Source organism: Ursus arctos, unplaced genomic scaffold, assembly GCF_023065955.2.
Source record: "Ursus arctos isolate Adak ecotype North America unplaced genomic scaffold, UrsArc2.0 scaffold_11, whole genome shotgun sequence".
NCBI classification, from domain to species: Eukaryota; Metazoa; Chordata; class Mammalia; order Carnivora; family Ursidae; genus Ursus; species Ursus arctos.
This window is the reverse complement of record NW_026622775.1, coordinates 21,609,265-21,625,501: the sequence shown is the minus strand read 5'-3', so window position 1 is coordinate 21,625,501 and position 16,237 is coordinate 21,609,265. Positions and strand designations below refer to the sequence as shown.

The 16,237-nt window shown below is 36.7% G+C and overlaps 1 protein-coding gene across 8 annotated transcripts in view; it reads right to left on the bottom strand.

Annotated features, from left to right (window-relative positions):
- CUNH4orf33 (chromosome unknown C4orf33 homolog) overlaps positions 1 to 16,237 on the bottom strand; it is a 153,564-nt gene that overhangs the window by 106,269 nt on the left and 31,058 nt on the right. For 3 of the 8 annotated variants that reach the window (XM_048212362.2, XM_026499343.4, XM_048212361.2), the window contains one exon: positions 11,692 to 14,884. The exons of the other annotated variants lie outside the window; for them this stretch is intronic. The gene's annotated coding sequence lies outside the window, so the exon portion shown is untranslated. Of the gene's footprint in view, positions 1 to 11,691; positions 14,885 to 16,237 lie in introns of those variants that run through there. 8 annotated transcript variants of the gene reach the window in all.

The window sequence follows — 16,237 nt, the reverse complement described above, 5'->3', positions numbered from 1 at the left end:
TAGAGAAAAGATTTTTAGCAACTCTTAAGTAGTAATCAGCCTTTAACGTTTCATATGACATTTGTTACATCTTCTAAACTAATATTGGAACTAGATCTTCATTAACTAAATTATTTTCATTTATCCAAAATTATTTCTAGGACTTACCGGATACAAAACATTCTGCTTATAGTGTAGTGAGGAAAAGGCAAATTAGGCACAAGCCATGTCTCCAAGAAGCTCACACTTTAGTTGGGGAGATAACTGAATAGATAAGACAAATGTAAAAGTAATAAAGCACAATAAGAAAAGCATGCAGAGAAAAGGTTTTATGAAGTTTTTGGAAAGATATTTTACTAGCAACATAACACTGAAAGTTGGATAGGATGTATGTATGTTATAAGGAAAAGATTTGCATTCATTCACTCAGTCATTCTTTCTTTCATTCATTCATTTCATGTGTGAGCCAATTACTCTACTAGGACACAGATTTAATTTGTCCACTCTGTGAGAGGAAACTAAGCAAGAACGTGTTGTAATTTCCTTCCCCACTAACCAGAATATAGCCATGGAATGTGGTAGAGTTCTGAATTTCTTCACTCTTGCATTGTAGGAGAAGTTCCCAGAAATCTGAAATTCAATGAACACCTCCAATTTTACGTGTGTATATGTATATGTGCGTGTGTGTGCATACGTGTGTGTGTGTGTGTGTGTGTATGTGTGTATAAAAGGAGACAAGAATAGGTTCAGAAGCATTTAAATGGTCAACTTGTAGGAGGACAGAGGGTTTGGAGTATTTTCTGAATGAAAACTACAGACAGAGGTTTAGGGAAATTAGAATATTTTGTATGGAGGTGGAGATCCATGCCCTACTCCTATGCAGATCCTTGGGACAGAACCTTTGACTGGGTGGGATGGAAATTCAAAGAGGCTGACCACAAAGAAAATAAAAGATTTCTATGTTCAAGCTTGAATAGCAAGCAGTAGAGTCATTAGTTCCAGGAAGCATATTGGTTTCTACTATCATAATATTTATTGTAACCAATGTAGATAGAAGAACATCAGACCCTTCCATAAATATTCTGCAATAGTAAAACTCTTAGAGTTCTTAAAACATCCCAGAAAAGGTAAAAAGACCTTTGAACCATGATTAGTACTGAGTTTCCTGCCAGCAGGCAAGTGCAGTCTGGAAATAGATTATCTGTTGCAGGTAAATTTTTAAAACTGTAATATTTCTTTACCCATGTTATAAAAGTAAAATTCATATCTGCTACATATTCAATTATTCAATAAATATGTGTCCAGTTCCTACTGTGTGTCGAGAATGGTTCTGGGGACAATCTCACTTGGAGCTTATAGTCTAGTGAGGGGAATATACATACCATAAACAAATGAATATTTATGATGCCAGGTGGTAATAGGTGTTATTAATAAAAATAAATCATAGTATATAAAATAAAGAATGAACAAGAAAGAAATTGCTATTTATACGATAAAATCAGAGAAAGCCTATGTGATAACATTTAAGTAGAGATTTAAATTCAATTGAGAAAATTAGTCCCATTGGCATCTGGGAAATATGTGTTCTAGACAGAGTTAACAAGAGCAAAGACCTTGCAGCAGGACTCTCCTAGGTCTGTCTGGGGAGCAATGGACTTGATGAAGTTGGAATGGAGATTACGAGAGGAAAACTAGTTACACGTGAGGTCTGAAAGATAAATGATTGAGGCCAATGATTGAGATGACAAGCCATTGGCATTGTTGAGCAAAGGTGTGGCATGATCTAACATTATAAAAACAGTCTCTTGAACTTCTGCTTCTACCTACGAAAAAGTAATTGCTATGGGACTTGTATATGGGACTTGCTATAAGACCTGCCATAAACAACTAGAAAAACTAGATAAGATATAGGGAGCCACTATTGTCATATATTAGACAACATGCAGCACAAGAAAGGAAAACAAAGTGAGCCCATAACTACTTCTTGCTTTTGGCCTGGAAGCAATTTCCAGAACTCAAAACAGAGAGAGTTTTAAATAGTCTCATAAGGATCAATCCGGCAGAGTAATAGGATATCACTTCTGATAGTAGGTTATAAAAGACTGCAACTTCTGTTTTAGATGCACACACTTGCTCTCCTACTCTCTTAGATTGCTTGTTCTGGGGGAAGTCAGCAGCCCTGTCAGGAAGCACCCTGTGGAGAGGCCCAGAGGGTACAGAACTGAGTGTCAACAGCCAGCTGAATGGGCTTGGAAACAAATCCTTCTCCAGTCAAGGCTTCTGATGAAACTGCAGGCCCAATCAGTAGCTTGAGCATAATCTCATAAGAGACCTTGAGTGAGAACCAACCAGTTAAGACATTTCCTAATTCCTAACCCACAGGAATGGTCAGATAATAAATATTGCCTTAAGATGCTAATTTTGGGAGTCATTTTATATGCAACAGTAGGTACCTACTACCATACCTGGAATGAAAATTTAACTTGATAGGACTGATAGCAGATCTGACACTGCAAATGACAGTTTCAGTGAATGTGAAAACACAATAATAGTAACTCTCCAAAATAAAGGCATAGAGCAAAAAGACTGGGGGGAGAAAATGAATAGAATCTCAACAAGCCATGTGACTAAAACAAGCAGTCTTGATCGAGAAGAGGAAGGCACAGGAAAAGTATTCTAAAAATTAATGGCTAAAAGTTTTCCACATTTTATTAAACTCAGAGATCTAAGAAGCTCAACAAAACCCCAATTAAGATGAATACCAAGAAATCCACACCCTGGCAAATCATAAACAAATTCCAAAAACCCAGTGATAAAAGGAAAATCACAAAATTGAGTGAATTAATTTAAAAAGACACATTACAAACAAAAGAAAAAAGATAAAAAGATAGCATACTTCATCAAAAACAACACTAACAAGAAGGCAATGGAATTACATCTTTATCATACTGAAAGAAAAAGCCAACCTAGAATTCCATGCCCAGTGAAACTATCTTTAAAAAATTAAAATAAAGACTTTTCAGACAAAATTCTGAGTGAATTCCTCACAGCATACCTATACTCTAGTAAATGTTAAAGGAAGTTCTTTAGGCAGAAGAAAATGATACCAGATAAAAAAGAAACGTGGATTTCAAAGGAATGAAGAGCACTAGAAATAGTAAATATGTAGGCAGACATACAAAACAAACTTAGTTTTCTCATTTTCAAATTTTTATAACATATAGTTGACTAATTCAAGCAAAAACAAAAATATTGTATTGTGGATAGAAGACTAAAAGAATGTATTCTAGCAGTAGATTGTATTATGAATTCAAAGAATAGATATTACAAGACATCTACTCTTTGAATGACACATTTAAGAAAATTAAAAGGCAAGCCAAGCCATAGACTGGGAGAAAATATTAGCAATCTGTAAATTTGTCTAGGGACTTATATCCAGAATATATTTTTTTAAAAACAGCTCAATTTTAAAAAGACAGAAATGGGCAAAATATTTGGACAGACACTTGACAAAAGAAAATATACGAATGGCCAAGAGGCACACAGAATTATTGGTCAGTCAAGAAATACAAATTAAAACAATATTGAGAAACCAGCACACCCACACTTGAAGGTCTAAAATTTAAAGAGTGACAATATCAAGGTTGGTAGGAATGTAGAACAAGAATCCTCAAGCATGTTGTTACTATAAAATGGTAAAACCACTTTGCAAATAATTTATCATTTTTTAGAAGCTAAATATACTGATACCATATAATCCAGTTCTGTTAGACATTTACTGAAGAGAAATAAAAGCTTATGTTTGCAAAAATACTTGTATACAAATGTTCGTAGCAGCATTACACAAAATAGCCAGAAATTTGAAGCAACCTGAATGTCCATCAACAGGTGAATCAATAAATAAATTGTATATCCATATGATGGAATAGTACTGACCAATAAAAAGGAACAAACTATTGATACATGCAACACATGGATAAATTTCAAAAAACATTATGCCAGTGACATGCCAGACACAAAAACCTAGGATCATAATGTACGATTATAAATATATAAAATTACTAGGAAAGGAAAAACTGTGGGGACAAAAAAATAGATTAGCTGTTGCTTGGGTTTGAGGATGGAAGCAGGGATTGACTATAGACAGGCACAGGGGATATTTTCCAGTGATCAAATTGCACATTTAAAAGAGTACATTTTAGGGGCACCTGGGTGGCTCAGTCCATTAAGCATCTGTCTTTGGCTCAGCTCATGATCCTAGGGCCCTGGGATGGAGCCCTGTGTTGGGGCTCCCTGCTCAGTGGGGACCCTGCTTCTCCATCTCTCTCTGACCCTACCCCCTGCTTGTGCACTTTCTCTCTCACTCATGCTCTCTTGCTTGCTCCCTCCCTTTCTCAAATAAACAAAATCTTTAAAAAAATAAACTTTAAAAATAAATAAATAAATACATAATGAGTACATTTTATTTTATGTAAATCTCACCCAGATAATGTTGCTTTTAAAAAGTACATTCTGACTTCTGTGTAGAGAATATACTTAGGTGGTGGCAGGGGAGCAGAGCAAGGGCAGAAGCAGGGAGATCAGTTCAGAAACTACTACAATAACCCAAGGTTGCAATAATCCAGGGAAGATGGTAGTGGTTTCGGCCAGAGTGGTAGTAATGAAGGTGTTAAGAAGTTGTGAGATTCTGGATACATTTCAAAAGCGGAGACTAGAAAAATGGACTAGATTTGGGTCAAGCAAGAAAAAGTTTTTGTCCTGAACTACAAAAGGCTTGCCATTTAAAATAAGATAAACTTGAGGAATATGAAGAATAGTGGCTGAAAAGAGTTCAGTTTGGGGCATGTAAATATAAAATGCTCATCAGACAACTTAATGGCAATGTCAAGAGGTGTATATATTCAGGAACACGTTAAGAGGATGAAGATATAGTTGTGGGAATCATTAGCACATATATTGTATTTTAAATCATGATATTGATTGAGGTGAATAAGAGAGGGAATATATAGAAAGAAGAGTTCTAAAGATTGAGTCTTGGCAAATTCCATTTTTAAAGTTTGCAAAGAGAAGGAACTAGCCAAGAAGAATTAGAAGGTGAAGTGAGAAAGTGATATCCCCAAGACAAATGAGGGATATCTAGAAGGGAATGAGCAACACTGTCAAATTCTGACATATGCACAAATGATATCTAACAAACATAAGGTTAATGCAAATTATCTAACATACCATTTCTCACCCATCAGGACAGCAAAATCTTGAAAGTGAGATAACATACTCTGTTGAAGATGCTGCGGGATAACAGAAACTATCATACTTTGATGGTGGAAATGCAAATTTCCCCATGGAGTATAATTTTGTACTAGCAAAACTGTACAGGCATTTGCTTTTAGACTCAGAAAATACCTTTCCAAGTAATTTATTTCAAAGATATATTGGCAAAAATACAAAAGTCTTTGTAAAACAGCAAACTATTTCTTCTTTTACATGGGGATGTCTAGGTGAAAAGAAAGTGATCCAGGGGTGCCTGGGGTGGCTCAGTTGGTTAATCGTCTGCCTTTGGCTCAAGTCATGATCCCAGGGTTCTGGGATCAAGCCCAGCATCGCGCTCCCTGCTCGATGGGAGTCTGCTTCTTTCTCTCCCTCTGCTCCACCCCCTCCCCCCGCCCTGCTTGTGCTCTAGCTTCTTAGTTGCTCTCTCTCTCAAATAAATAAATAAAATCTTTAAAAGAAAAAAAAAGAATGATCAAGTCAAATCTCCTTATAAATCAAATCATGACAAATCTGGCAAAATATGTGCTAGCAAGAGATTCCTTACCTATGGAATGCTTTTAGCAGGATGTATTTGGTTAGCTTAAGATTGATTGTGATAAACAAACAAACAATCAAACAAACCCAGACTTGGATTTATGGGGTATGGATCCTTGGAAAATATCATATAAGCAGTGTAATAATTCAAATATAAAATAGAGATGGTTATTGACTAAAATATAGCCCCCTTTGGTGTTAGGTCCTATAGCTGAAAACATGGGTCATGCTGCCTTTGCCCTTTTTATGAGGGATATTGACTAAGTTCACACTTTACCCAACTTTAATTGGCCATGCTGAGCACCTCAGGAATTGGTTGAATCCTCCTCAGTAGTAAACATTAAGCAATACAAAATTCTAGGAGGGCAACAGCAGATCACACTTCTAATTAAGGAAATGGCTGAGGAAGCAGTTTTGATTCCCATTAATTCCCTTTTTCAGCAGTCCTAGCTACCATATAAAAGAGAAAGTTCCAAGTGATGCCTGGATGGCTTAGTTGGTAGAGCATGTAATTCTTGATCTTGGGGTCAGGAGTTTAAGCCCCAGTTGGGCCTAGAGCTTACTTAAAAAACAACAACAAAAAAAAGAAAACACAGAAGTTTCCAGAATGTTCCTAAAGGTAAACAATAGACTGTCAAAGATCAAACAAAGTAGTTCCATAGATTGCTTCAGTTACATCTAATATGGTGAAGACTATATAGGAAGTACAACAGGCCAAAGGGGCCTGGTATGCATCTAAAAAATAATGCCTTCTTTTCAACCCCGAGTTCAGAATCCTGCCAGACACAGTATGCCTTTTTGTGTAAATGTGTAATGGAAATCAGTATAAATTTACTGTACTGCCATAGCAATATGTAAATTTCCTGACATATTACCACAGTCTAGTGAGTCAGTATTTGGACTTACCCATTAAAAGCAAATAAGTACACTACATAGATGCTATCATGCTAACTGACTCCTCAAAGGAAAGTCAAGAGGAGTGAAAAAACTGTAGTCATTTTTATGACAAATAGAGGATGGCTGATAAATCCAGCTAAAATTCAAGTCCAGCCCAATCTGAGAAATTCCTAGAGCAACCAGAGATATTCCTTAAACTGTGAGAAATAAGTTAGTGTCTTTCAACAGACCCTTCCAACAAGCAAGGAATTCACAGCTGGGAGGGCTATCTGTGTTTTGGCAAAATCACATTGCTCCTATTAAGAATACTGTTAGCCACTATCTCAAAGTCATTAAAAATAAGTCTTATTCCAAGTGGGGTCCTGAGAAGAAACAAGCATTAAAAGATTTACAGAGGTTGATGGCACAGGGAAACCCACTAAGACCTCATGATCCAACTGATTATGTAAGAATATCCACCTCCTAGGATATTTGCAGCTGGGAAGCCTTCAGAAGAAATCAAATAGTGCTACTCCACAAAGACCTCTTGGATTTGGATTTGAAAACTAACTGTGGCAGTGGTTTATTAAAGTCCATTTGAAAGACATTTGCTAGCTTGTTACTGGGTATTTAGTCAGTAGCCTCAGACCACAGAAGGGTATTAGATAATTCTGAGGCTAAATATCAATCATGTCTTGTATGATGTCAGTGACCCAGAGTAGCTATATGGTAGAGTGCCCTAAAGTGGGAAGTTCAGGGGGAGTGCACTGAATACATAAGCAAGCTGCTCATCCATCCAATGAGAGAGCCCTTTAAGAATTTCCATTTCCCATATCACTCTGATAAAGCAATTGACTAGTTCACTGATAGGGGTTCCTGGCTTGAAGACCGCGTTACTGTTTGGAAACTGCCAACTATGTGCCTTACTGATAGTAAAAAATAATTGAGGAGAGATGGAACAGAAAAGTGTGAAAATTTGGCAGAGTTGAGAACTGCTAATTTAGTAGTGTGAGAAGAATTAGGCTCCTGGTCTCAGAAGCATTTTTACAGACTCAGGGTTGTAGTCAACAGCAAATGGGTCCTGGATCACTAAACAATAGAGAATACCCTTATGTGACACTCGATTAAGTAAATTTCTGTGAGAATTAAGGAGAATTAAAGCAGGTCATATGGATGTTCACAACAAACCAAAACAAAACAAAACAAAACATCCAGTTTCCAACTTAGAGGGGAGATTGGAACACTAAAGTAGATGCCTTAATCCAATTCCTAAGTTACCTATCTGGTAGGTATGCATGTTCAGATACAGTAGCAACCTGTGTCATCCCTAGCAGGGCATCTCTAAAAACCTGTACTATAACATCTGGAACAAACCAAATGGGGTCCAGAATTTATTGAACAATGGACTCTAGGGACCACCCTTATAATGGGGAATGCAGTATATGAGAAATCACTTCTTTGGGAAGAAATAGAATAATCTGTAATATTAACTGATCTGTTATGACAAACATTATTTTAACCACAATTCTACATCTGTATGGTGTAACAAAGGATTTTTAAGTTTATTTATACAATTAAGTAAAAAGCAAGTTATATGTAAACAATGATTTGCCAACATGAGAAAATATGCTGGGAAGCCGAATTAAATATCCCAAAAGATGTAATACTTACAAAAACTGATTAGTCAGAGAAGGCAGTAAATTTGGCCTTAGAAGAAATATACACTGAAGCTAAATGCTTCCATTGACGTATTATAAAAGGGTTCAAATAACTGTGGATAAAAGGAGGAAAAAAGTAACTGAGTTGGTAAAAGAAATTAAAAGGTCTATGAAGCTGTATGGTCATCATTAAGGTATTTTGTAAAGGGAATTCTCTACACAGCAGCTGCTGGTCTGTGATGTATTTCTCTCTGATTACCAAGAGAACATTTTCTGGGAAAGAAAAAAAGATAGGTGTCCCCATCTAATCTTGTAAACAGGCTGATAACTGACTTCTGTTGGCTAAAGATTATTTGCTAGCAGGAGTGTTCTTAACTGTGGAATTCTCTTAGCAAGACTGTTCCTAGAACCTATGGATTTATAAGGCATTGCTCCTGGGAAAATATCACATAAACCCTTTACCAATCTAAATACAAAATGGATATTTCATAACTTAACCCCTCTCTTATTATGTGAGATCATTCATAAACCTCATTTAAATTCCTCACCTATTACTGGCCAGAGAAGATGTCCAGTGCAGAAAGGAAGGGCCAAGGTAGCCACAAAGGATAGACTAGATTTTTCTCTGATTTGCCTGAGTCTTTTGACTGTTTATATCCTTGAACATATTAGTAAATCTGGGTAAGACTGTTTATTTATGTAAGTCTACTTTGACAGTGCAATCTTTTCTGTTAGCTACAGTATGCTAAATTTATATCTAAGTTGGAAGAAGAGAATATGACTATACATATTTGCTTATATTGAAAAATGGTAACATAAACTATAAATTTTGTTAATGGTAATCTATAGAGAGAGGGAGGTTATATGGTAGAGGGAACCAGAATAGAAGCCAGACTTTTCTGGGTATATCTTCATTTGTAGATTTAAATTTGGAAACTCACAAATATTTTAAACTATTGTAAAAATGCCCCAAAAGTGAAAGGGGAATGAAACCAATGAACCTAACTGTATATTGAGTTTGGTGGCATAATACAATGACAGAAACTACTTTCAACTGACTTTAAATACAGAAATTTGCTATCTTTCCTTGGTGGGATATACTCTAAGGTCAAAAACAATAGCAAAAACAAAAATAATACACCCTTTAAACCCTTCTTAGTAATATTGTTGCTGACAGTATTATTTTGTTCAGAGTCTATGATGCATATTGTAGGAAAAAGCAAATGAGAAATTATGTTAAAAACACTGAAAACATATTTGGGTTAGAAGGGGAACAAATATTAAATAGGAAGTATCAATACAAAGTCATGATGTATTTGCTCTTTAAAAGGCCTAGAGGTGTGCCTGGGTGGCTCAGTCAGCTAAGTGTCTGCCTTCGGCTCAGATCATGACCCCAGGGTCCTGGGACTGAGCCCTGAGTCGGGCTTCCTGCTCAGTGGGGAGCCTGCTTAAGATTCTGTCTCCCTCTGCCACTCCCCACTGCTCATGCTGGCTCTCTTGCTCTCTCTCTCTGTCAATAAAATAAAATAAAATAAAATAAAATAAAATAAAATAAAATAAAATAAAATAAAATAAAATAATAAAATAAATAAAATAAAATAAAATAATAAAATAAATAAAATAAAACACAATAAAATAAAATAAAATAAAATAAAATAAAATAAAAGGGTGCCCGGGTGGTTCAGTCGTCTAAGCCTCTGCCTTTGGCTCAGGTCATGATCCCAAGGTCCTGGGATCAAGCTCCAAGTCAGGCTCCCTGCTCAGGGGGGGAGCCTGCTCCTCCCTCTTACTCTGACCCCCTCCCCCGGCCCCCACTATGCTCTCTCTCTCTCTAATAAATAGATACATAAAATAAAATATTTTTAAAATAAAAGGCCAAAAAAAAGCCCAAAACAGCCCATTTGCAATGGACACCCTTAATGTCCAAATAAGTGGAATGTAAATATCATTTGCCACTAAGAGAGACAAGACTATCTGGAGAAATGGCTAGCTCTATATCTATAGCAGGCAATGTGCAAGATGAACCTGGAGCATCTTGCCATACCAGGAAGTAAATAAGCTATTAAAGACTATTAATTAAAGTCATGTCAAAAGATTTAGAAGCCACCGTAAAGAGATTCCCATTGGCCAAAGATGGAAAACACTGACCATTAATGAGAAATTTGCAATGGATAGATATACTAAACTATTTTTAAATCCATGAGTTCAGAGAGATTTTTTAAAATTTCAGTATAATTAACATATACTGTTATATTGGTTTCACGTGTACAATACAGTGTTTCAACAATTCTATGCATTATTCAGTGCTCCTCATGATAAGCATACTGTTAATCCCTTTCACCTATTTCACCCCACCACCACCTCCCCTCTGGTAACCATGTTTGTTCTCTATAGTTAAGAGTCTGCTTTTCAGTTTGTCTCTTTTTCCCTTTGTTCATTTGTTTTGTTCCTTAAATTTCACATATGAAAAAAAAATCCACATTAGTGAAATCATATGGTATTTGTCTTTCTCCAACTGACTTATTTCACTTAGCATAATACTCTCTAGATCCATCCATGCTGCTAAAAATGGCAAGATTCCATTCTTTTTCATAGGCTGAGTAATATATATATATGAAATATCACATTTTCTTTATCCATTCAACTATGGATGGACACTTGGGTTGCTTCCATAAATTGGCTATCATAAATAATGCTACAATAAACATAAGGAAGAATACATCTTTTTGAATTAGTGTTTTCATATTCTTTGGGTAAATACCCAACAGTGGAATTACTGGATCATAATGTAATTCTATTTTTAATTTTTTGAGGAAACTCCATGCTGTTTTCCACAGTGGTGTACCCAGTTTCCATTCCCACCAACAGTGCACAGGGTTCCTTTTGCTCCATGTCCTCAACAACACTTGTTGTTTCTTTTCGTCAATCTGACAGATGTAAGGCAACATCTTACTATTGTTTTGATTTACACTTCCCTGATGATGAGTGATACTGATCATCTTTTCAGGTATATTTTAGCCATCTGCATATCTTCTTTGGAGAAATGTCTGTTCATGTCATCTGCCCATTTTTAATTGGATTATTTGGGATCCTGGGTGTTGAGTTCTTTACATATTTTGGAGATTATCAGATATGCCATTTGCAAATATCTTGTCTCATTCCATGGATCATCTTAGTTTTCTTGTTTACTGTGCAGAAGCTTTTTTATTTTAATATAGTCCCAATAGTTTATTTTTGCTTTTGTTTCCCTTGCCTCAGTGGGCATATCTAGAGAAATGTTGTTACAGCCAATGTCAGAGAAATTACTGCTATACTCTCTTCTGAGATTTTTATGGTTTCAGGTCTCATGTTTAGGTCCTTGATCCATTTTGAATTTATTTTTGTGTATGGTGTAAGAAAGTGGATCCAGTATCGTTCTTTGGCAAGTAGCTGTCCAGTATTCCCAACACTATTTGTTGAAGAGAATTTTTCCCATTGCATATTCTTGCCTCCTTGGTTGTAGATTCGTTGACTATATAAGTGTGGATTTATTTCTGGGCTCTCTTCTGCTCTATTGATCTGTGTGTGTGTGTGTGTGTGTGTGTGTGTGTGTGTGTGTGCGCCAGTTCCATACTGTTTTGATTCCTATAGCTTTGTAGTATAGTTTGAAGTATAGGATTGTGATACCCTAAACTTTTTCTTTCTCAAGATTGCTTTGGCTAACCTTCCATGATTACACTCAAATTTAAGGATTATTTGTTCTAGTCCTCTGAAAAATGTTGTTGGTATTTTGATAAGATTTGCATTAAATATGTAGATTGCTTTGGGTAGTATGGATATTTCAACGTTATTTGTTCTCCTAATCCATGAGCATGGAATATCTTTCCATTTGTTTGTGCTATCTTCAATTTCTTCCATCAATGTTTTATAATTTACAGAGTACAGGTTTTTCACCTCCTTGGTTAAGTTTATTCCTACATATTTTATTATTTTTGGTACAATTGTAAATGGCACTGTTTTCTTAATTTCTCTTTCAGCTACTTCATTATTCATTATTAGTGTATAAAAATGCAACAGATGCATGCTATGATTTTGATCTTTTTGAATTTGTTGAAACTTGTTTTGTGGCCTAATATATGATCCTGGAGAATGTTCCATGTATACTTGAAAAGAATGTGTATTCTGTTGTTTTGGATTAAATGTTCAGACTATATCTGTTAGGTCCATCTGGTCCAATGTGTCATCCAAAGCTACTGTTTCCTTGTTGATTTTCTGTTTGGATGATCTAGCCATTGAAGTAAATAGGGTGTTAAAGTTCCCTACTATTATTGTAGTACTATCAGTTACCTTCTTTATGGTTGTTATTATTGGCTTTATGTATTTGTGTGCTCCCCCACTGGATGAATAAATATTTACAATTCTTGTATCTTCTTGTTGAATTGTCCCCTTTATTATTATATAGTGTTTTTTCCATTTATGATTATGTAGCGTCCTCCTTTGTCTCTTGTTACAGTCTTTGTTTCAAAGTCTATTTTATGCAATATACATATCACTACTCTGGCTTTCCTTTCATTTCCATTTACATGATAAATGCTTTTTCATCCCTTTACTTTCAATCTGCATGTGTCTTCAGGTCTGAAATGAGTCTCTTGTAGACAGTATATAGATGGGTCTTGCTTTTTTACTCCATTCAATCAACTTGTGTTTTTTATTTGGAGCATTTAGTCCATTTATATTCAAAGTAATTATTAGTAGGTAAATACTTACTGCCATTTTGTTGTTTTATGGTTGTTTTTTGTAGTTCTGTTCCTCTCTTCTCTTGCTCTCTTCTCTCACAGTTTGCTGGCTTTCTTTACTGACATACTTGCTTCCTTTCTCCTTATTTTTTGCATACTTATTATAGGTTTTTGATTATACAACATCTTACGCAAATAGCAGTCTATATTAAGTTGATGGTCACTTAAGTTTGAGCCCATGCTAAAAGCACCAAATTCTTACTCTTCTCTTTCCAATGTTTTAGGTATATGTAGTCATACTTTATGTCCTTTTATTTTGTGAATCCCTTAATTGATTTTTATAGATACACTTAATTTTACTGCTTTTGAGCTTCTTACTTTTCTTACTCTTGCTTGTGATCTTTCCTTTCCACTTACAGAGCCATCTTTAACATTTCTTTTTAGGCTGGTTTAATGGTGATAAACTCCTTTAATTTATATTTGTCTGGGAAACTCTTTATCTCTCCTTCTCTTCTGAATGATAATCTTGCTGGATAGAGTATTCTTGGTTGCATGTTTTTGTTCTGTCAGCACTTCAAATATATCATGCCAGTCCCTTCTGGCCTGCAAAGTGTCTGCTGAAAAATCAGTTGACAGCTTTATGGGGTTTCTCTTGTATGTAATTTTGTCATTTTAATTGCTATGTGTCTTGGCTTGGACCTCCTTGGGCTGATTTTATTGGGGGCTCTCTGTGCCTCCTGGATCTGGATATCTGTTTCTTTCCCTAGATTTGGGAAATTTTCAGCTATTACTTTTTCAAATAAATTTTCTGCCCCCTTTTTTCTCTCTTCTCCTCTGGCATCCCTATAATGCAAATATTATTATGCTTGATGGTATTGTTTTGTTCCCTTACTCTATTTCCATTTTTTACTATTTTTTCTCTCTCCTGTTCAACTTGATTGCTTTCCATTACTCTGTCCTCCAGGTCACTGAGTTGTTCTTCTATTTTCTTTACTGTACTATTTATTCCCTCTTGTGTACTTTTAATTTCAGTTATTGAGTTCTTCTTTTCTGATTGGTTCTTTTTTATATTTTTTATCTCTTTGTTAAGGGTCTCTCTGAAGTCCTCCACTCTTTTCTCAAGTCCAGTGAGTATTTTTATGACCATTACTTTAAATTCTCTATCAGGCATAATATTTATCTCTGTTTTGCTTAGCTATCTTGTGGTGATTTTGTTCTATTCTTTCATTTGGGATATATTCCTTAGTCTTGTCATTTTATCTAATTGTCTGTGTCTGTTTCTATGTGTTAGGAAAGTCAGCTATGTCTCCTGCTCTTGAAAGCAGTGGCCTATGAAAAAGAGGTCCTGTAGTGTCCTGTAGCACAACGTCCTCTGTTCACCAAAACCTGGCACTTCAAAGATATCTCCTATATGTGCTGCATGCACCTTGCTACTGTGACTAAGCCAGGTTTGCCTTTAGTCCACTTGTCTGCAATGGCTCTCTTTGCCTGTTACAGGCAGTGTTTGGACCCTGTGTTGTTAGTGGGCCAGTCAGGGGCTGCCTTGGGCTTGAGTTGAGTCAGATCAGGTATTTTTCAGAACTGCAGTAGCACCAAACTGCAGGGCACTCTCCCTGTGTTGTCCTCTGAGAAGCTTTCATTGGTGGGCGGGGTCTGCAATCAGACCACATGTCTGCCCCCAACCCACTGCTGAAGCCACAGTCAGACTGGTGTGTGTGGGTATCTTCACCTCTTCCTGGGGCAAGAGTTGCTTTGGCGTGGGATTGGCTCCTGTTGGGGCTGCTTGAACACTGCCAGGCTCGTGGCCTCACTTTGAATGGATTCTTGCCAAGGGCATGTTGGAGGGTGTGTCTGCAGGAAAACAAGGGGTTGGGGGATCAGTGACAGCAAGGTCTGCATAGGTCTGCTGTGGGAGGGGACCTGAAGGTACCTGGGAAAACTCATGCCAAGGCTGGTTGGTTTGGAGGTAGCAGATCTGAAGAAACACATGGAACAGGATGTGCTGTTAAAAAGCTAGGTAGAGAGTGTTTTCAGTGCACTGATTCCTGCAGGTGTCCATGTGGGGACTGGGGGTCAGGGGAGGGAAATGGCACATGCCAGCTCCTTTGCTCTTGGAGAAGTCTCCTAAAGTCCCCTGCCCCTCTAATACATGCTCTGAGGTTATTAAATAAATCTTCCCATATACCCCAGGTATTTTTCAAACTGCTGGGTTTTTTGTTTGTTTGTTTTCTGTATCTCAGCGGAGCTGTTTGTTGTGTTGTCTCTTTAAGGGTGGGGGCTCAGCTTCTCCCTCTCCCTTTGCCTCCCCACCATCCTCACTGGAGTTCTCTCTCTCTCTCTTAAATAAATAAATTAAATCTTCAAAAAAGAAAAAAAAAAAAAAAGGTGATGGGGACTGTTTCCTATTGGCCTCCAGGTCTCCCAGAATGGAACCTGCTGATTTTTAAAGTTCCAAGTATTAAGCCCCATTGATTTAAAAACTCATGAAGCCAGGCCTCTCTGGTTTTCAAAGTCAAATGTTATGGGGATTCATCTTCCCAGTGCAGGTCCCCATGCCTGAGGTGAATGGAGTGGGGTTTGCTCCTCTCCCCTCTCTGTGCCCATGGTGTCCCTTCCTTCTGTGGACAGTCCTACAGATCTGTTTGGCTCCCAACTGTATCCCTGCCCCTCCCACCCTCTTTGATGTGTCCTTTCTCTACATCTAACTGTGGAGAGTCTGTTCTGCCAGTCTTCAGGTTGTTTTCTTGTTTATTTACACTGATGTGGGTGCTATGTAGTTATATCTGTGGGACAGGTGAGCCCAGGATCATCCTACTCCACCATCTTCCCTGGAAGTCTGAGAGATAATTTAAAAAATCTCATTGGTCATCTTTGGAGATTGCCATAGAACCAATTATTCATAAAACTGCTAAATAAAAAGAATCAAGCATTTATCCTGTAAAAACAGTGTTTCTTGGTATCCAAATAGTTGAATTGGGATCATTTTTTTAATAGAAATATTCCAGCTAAGAAACATGTAGAAATGACAAAATTGGATTATCAACATTTTACAAGCCCTAATGAATTTATGAATTCAGGCAATGGTCATCAGTGGCTCCTAATATCACAAAATGGAGGCAACCAGTCATTATGCATCTCCTGACAGAAGAATACAACACCATCTATGAGATATTCTTACCAAAAATTGAACCTGATTGTAATTAA